This window comes from Symphalangus syndactylus, chromosome 8, assembly GCF_028878055.3.
Source record: "Symphalangus syndactylus isolate Jambi chromosome 8, NHGRI_mSymSyn1-v2.1_pri, whole genome shotgun sequence".
Classification (NCBI taxonomy): Eukaryota; Metazoa; Chordata; class Mammalia; order Primates; family Hylobatidae; genus Symphalangus; species Symphalangus syndactylus.
In genome coordinates this window covers 31,611,772-31,617,773 of record NC_072430.2, presented here as the reverse complement: position 1 = coordinate 31,617,773, position 6,002 = coordinate 31,611,772, and positions in this window count along the sequence as shown.

Genomic DNA, 6,002 nt, shown 5'->3' with positions numbered 1-6,002 from the left:
TAGACTACAAGTCTTGCTTTCTTGTAAGTATCTTTGAAACTGTATGTTTGCTGTCACAAGTTTTCAGATCAATTAACTATTGTTTACTTCCAAAAAAAAATCTGGCGTGGCTTACGAACATGTATATATATAACAACATAAATATGAATGGGATAAGACAACAAGACCAAAGGAAACTAAACTTTTGTAATTAATGAAGGTAGTAAGCATCTAACAGACATTTTGTCTGTTATAGGTTAGATTTAAATTTGCCACTGAAATCAGCCTCTTCTTGGGGATTTCCTGCTTGTACTGATGAGCCAATACCCCTCCCTTTATACTCATTTTCACAGAAATTCTTTGCTAATGCATTGCCTAGCTCGCTCTGTAACATTCACAACCATCTTCAACACCACCTCCAGACTGACTGCAGTTTGACATAAAAAATGGCCTTAGAAAAGGCTCTGGCCGGGAAATTTCATTCCAGCATGGCAGAAATGTAAAGAGTCTGTTGTGATATAAGTACTATTTATCAGGCTGCTATAAATCTCCTTAGCACAGTCAGCAGAGTCCAAGATACAAACTTCCTAGCAAGTCTGCAGGTAAATTCAGATAAAGCAATCACAACTTGGCTGGGGGAGTGGTTTCACGCTCTCTAGAATAAGAGTTGCATGGTGTGATTCTGCAAGAAGGGCCAAAATACTAGTAATAACAATAATGATAATAATTCATTCCACAAATATGCATGAAACACCTATTAGATATTCATCGACATGAATCACAAGACCTTGCAATAATTATATTGCCATTGATGATTTTTTTTTTAATTGAGATGGAGTTTCACTCTTGTTGCCCAGGTTGTAGTGCAGTGGAGTGATCTCGGCTCACTGCAACCTTTGGCTCACTGCAACCTTTGACTCACTGCAACCTCTGCCTCCCAGATTCAAGGGATTCTTCCCCCTCAGTGTCCCGAGTAGCTGGAGTTACAGGCACTCACCAACATGCCCAGCTAGTTTTCTGTATTTTTAGTAGAAATGGGGTTTCATCATGTTGGCCGGGCTCGTCTCAAACTCCTGACCTCGGGTGGTCCGCCTGCCTTGGCCACCCAAAGCACAGGGATTACAGGCGTGAGCCACCAAGCCGGCGGATGAATTTTTAAGACTGTTGTATAAATGCCTGTGGGGTATTGCCCAAGAATAAGGTGCTTCCCAGAGTCTTTGTCTAAGGGTTTGTGATTAACACTCTTGAACCATCTGTGAATGGCTTAAGAGGCCATGATGATGGCATCGCTACTGATGTTGTGGGAAGTCCTGCAGGGAGATTTCTTCTCCACAGAGGGTATTCCACCATTATCACAGTAGAAGTTAGTATCTAAGGAACTCAAGCCATTCCTGACTGAGTGAATGGTAGCAGCAGGTGGAGCTGAGGCTGCAAGGGCCAGATGCCTTTGGGCCTTACCATGTCAGTGCCTGCAGGGCTAATTTTCAACTTGCATGTCTGTTTCTCTTTGCCTGAGGCCCTTCTCTAGTCATAAGATCTCACTCTGCCTGTTGCAGTACTGGGGAAAAAAGCTCCTAGGAGCAGCCCTCAGCCAGTGACTGACTGGGAGTTGGTGCAAAACGCCCCAGTTGCCTCACCCTTGAGGTGGGATGTTGCAGATCCACTTATGATGCTTTGGCTCCCGGAGAACCCATCTGAATGGAATTGCAATCTCTCATTGGAAACTTGCTTGGAAAGAAAGTTTTCTTGACTTTCTGAGGCATCCCCCTCCTCCCCATTCTACTTCTTCATTATCAGCATTTCCAGGAACCACAAACCAAATAAATAACTTGCGCTTGAATCCTTGTCTCTGGGTCTGTCATACTCCACAATGAACCCACTAAGCAGATTTCTTAAAATATCTTCTGAGAGTAAGAGTGACTGGCATTCTTCTTTTACATATTATTGGTAAGTAAAAAAAAAGCTTTTAAAAAAGAGCTTGAAATTAATTTCCTTCTCTAAGAAAATAAAATAAAATAAGTGCTTGCATACCTAACCAGTTTCCTTAAATCAGATATGCACACATGTGGGATAATGATAAAAACTGAGAAATCGGGAAAGCTAGAGTGAGTTCTGATAAAGCATTTATGAAATGCCCTAATCCAGTCAGCCATCTTGCCATTAGCCAACACTTTATTATTCTTTATAGAAAAAGGGTCTTCATCGATATTTATGTGGCCTAAACGTTCCACTCGATATTTATGAAGTCTATTTGATGAAGTAAAGTAGCATGGTATCAGGACCATGGTTTGAATTAAACTCTGAATCCTTCTTCATCTTAATGCTACATTTTGAAATTATTTCCTATACTTCAAATGAGAATTTGACTACCTACCACCCCTCCAAATGGCTCATGTTAAAAGAAATGCTAGTTATAAAAATATATGGCACTCACTAAATGCCTAAATCATTCCAACGCATGGATCATCAAATAATTATCATTGCTCCAGCAGCATTGAGATTTCTATTACCCCTCTAATTATTCAGAATGGTAGAAAGCCGTTGGCTTCTGCAATTTCCCATGTGACACTTGTCATCCATGTGTTGATGCTGATACTAACATAAGATAAGCTGAGAAAATCAGAAAGTTTTAAACATTTTGATAAGCTGTTTGAATCAGTAAGAAATATGTGAAATTTTAAAAAATAGATGGATGATAACTGTATATTATCCATACTCCTGGCATTCACCTCATCCCTGGTTCAACACTGTAACACACCTGCCCAAGTGGGAGGCCACAGTCCTGTGCCTCGATCAGTTTTAACCACCATCTGCTTTAGACTCAAACCTAACTCAACCACTCCAGCAATTACTGGAAAAACAAAACAAAATAAAATAAAAACAAACACATAAAAAGAAAGACACACGTCATAACGGCCTTTCTAGATTATCAAGAAGATAGTAACTTCCAATTCTGGAATGATGCATTTGCATGTATTAAAGACATTTGAATTGCCACTTTTGCTTTGCCTGAAAGTATTTCATTTGTGCTTACAAACAGAGTCAGAATGGTAGGGTAGAGAGTTTGGAGGGACCAGTTGCTTATACCTCATGAAGGATAATGTTCATGAACAATGAACTGATAGATGTTTGCTAGATGGTGAAGAGCCAACAGGGTATCTCTGTCAGAGGAAAGAGTGTGCTCAGAGGAATGAAACAGGCAAGTGCATTCAAGAACCAGGCATTTCATTAGGACTCAAGTAAATGTGTAATGAAAATGGCCAGAAGCAAGAGTGGAGAGATTGGCAGGAACCAGATGGTGGAGACCTGAATAGCTGGGATTTTATTCTGGAGGCAATGCGAGCCCAGGAAGATACTGGGGAGTGGTGAACAGAGGAATACCAGCATAGCATATGTTATTTAGAAGGGTTTCCTCAAGGCCAATGGAAAACTAAAAGTAAAATTCATGCAATATGTTTCAGGCCTCAGGGCTGGGAGTGACAAGCACACCTTCCACATACACACCCTCCTCTCAGACACGCAGGATGCAATCGTAAATATTTCTGTTATTACATACAAGTGACGGCGGGAGGTGAGTGATGGTGATGAGAAGGAGCAGAAGAGCCACAGAAGATGAGAAGGAATGGCTGGTGTTCTCGTCAGATATGCCGCAGCCTGGCAAACATTTGTCTCTGGGCCCCTCCTCTATCCTCTATTTTATCATCCACTACTTACTTCTCTGAAACATCCTACTTCATCCTTAACCCAGAAGCATATTTTTAAAAAAATCTTTTCATCTGCAGAAATAACCATCCATAGGAAAGACAATGGCTCTTTTTAAATTCTTTTTTCTTTTTTTGAGACAGAGTCTCCCTCTGTTGCCCAGGCTGGAGTGCAGTGGCACGATCTTGGCTCACTGCAACCTCTGCCTCCCGGGTTCAAGCGATTCTCCTGCCTCAGCCTCCCAAGTGGCTAGGGTAATAAGCATGCGCTAACATGCCCAGCTAATTTGTGTATTTATTGTAGACGCTGGGTTTTGCCATGTTGGCCAGGCTGGTCTGGAGCTCCTGGCCTCAAGTATTCTGCCCACCTGGAACTCCCAAAGTGCTGGGATTATGGGCTTCAGCCAACATGCTCAGCAAGACAAGGGCTTTTTAACATCAATTTAGATGTATACATATGACAAAGTTATTTACACAAGATGCTGTATGGTGAAAATACAGCTTGAGGGGACTGTGTGTGTGTGTGTGTGTGTGTGTGTGTTTAATTTGTAGATGTCAAACACTTCAGTAAATTGGCCTATGCAAACCATGTATATGTCCACTGCCTCCAGTAGGATTAGACCTTGGGGATAAAAGATTCTGAGATTCCCAGGCTCTGCATCCGTCACTAATAATTGTAAATAATATACATGATGCTAGAACGTGCATTATGCTTTCAATCTGGTTTTACATCTGAAATGTTTCTTATATAAACTGCCTCATCGTCCAGTGATCAGCAATTATAGTAAATCAAATTCAGTACCAAACTCTTTTACCTTTCCTAATGGCAGAAGGAAATGTCTTCCTCACTCTGAACATCAAATACATCCACGATGACCTGCCTGTAATAATGTCATCAAAAGTGCACGGATCACACCAGAAAACATATGAAATGAATTTTCATCTATGGCATTGCTTCCAGATAAAACTATCATGAAAAAATAAATAGCTTTTCAGTGGCTGTAAAAGAGAATATGGAAAAGATATTTACCTCTGCATCTATTTCTCCTTATCCTTCATCATCTCTCTGACTGCCTGTTTAATTGTCAACCTGTCTCTTGAGTTTCATACCTTTCCCAAATGTGTTTTCCCCCTCTGCCTTATCTCTTCAAAGCCATCAGTCACACAGCAGATTTGTAATGAACTTGCTCTCTGCCAAGGCAAAAAAAAAAAGGTGACATCATTTTCAAAAAGGGGGAGATCAGCACTTTAATCTTAGTGAGATAGAAAATAGAACAAAGGAAATGCCTGGCAGGAGCGAAAGGGGGAAAGGTGGGGATGGAGAGCAGGCTTTCTTTGCTTCTCCATGCTTTGTACACTGAGCTTTAGAAATTTGGAAACCATTTGTTTTCCATTCTCATCGTATCCTGCTGGCCATTTATGGTCTTGTCCAGAATAATTACTGGAAAAGGAGCATGGCATTCTCTCTCTCTGCTTTTGTGAGTTTGGTGGGATGGGCTGAGGGTAGAAACCTTAAATGCTTATTACAGAGTTTTGACATGGAGGCAGCATTTCAAAATTTTCTTGTGAAGTAGCTAACTCATGCATCTGGTCAGACAGGTGTATTCTAGCTGTGTACAAATTAAAGCTGAAATAAGAATGCAGAGTTATGATGGTGGAAAAAAGAAGGAGCAAGCCTATTGCTTTAAAGAGCTGAAGATCCCGTCAGACTAAATTATAGACATATGTATCAAAGGTAATGTGGAAATCAGCTCTGAAGGCTCAGAGGCTGAGGCATTAAAACAGCTGTTTACAATAACTTGGGATATATAATCAGAATGATTTTATAAAAAACATAATTCTCCAAATTAATCAAGCGGAAGAGAAATGTGGGTTCTCTCCATTTACTTGAGGGCCACGTGCTGGAGATTATCAAATATGTACCATTTGTAAGAGAAATGTGATGAATCACCCTAGATAAAATGATAGCAAAAGCTTTATTTCTAAAATGAAGCTGGCGTAGCATTAGAAATGTGTGGTGGGCATGAACCTCCCAGGTCACAGGCTCAGACATGCCAAGAATGTAGCTTTATTTTTCTGTTACTTGATTTCTGTCCTGGAATTGTCACTGTTTCTCTTATCAAAAATCCTAACCTGAAGTCAGTTCTTGGTAAACTCATTCAGCTCCAGATTTTGCTCTTGCTCTTATTTCCCTGTATTGATTCAAATTCCATGAATTTTTCACAGTGTCCAGGTCCTGGCCCAGTCTCACCTGTATAATCCTTCATCTACTAAGGTATGTACCACCCTGTCAGGTTTCCTGTCTTAGCACCTCTCATCTCA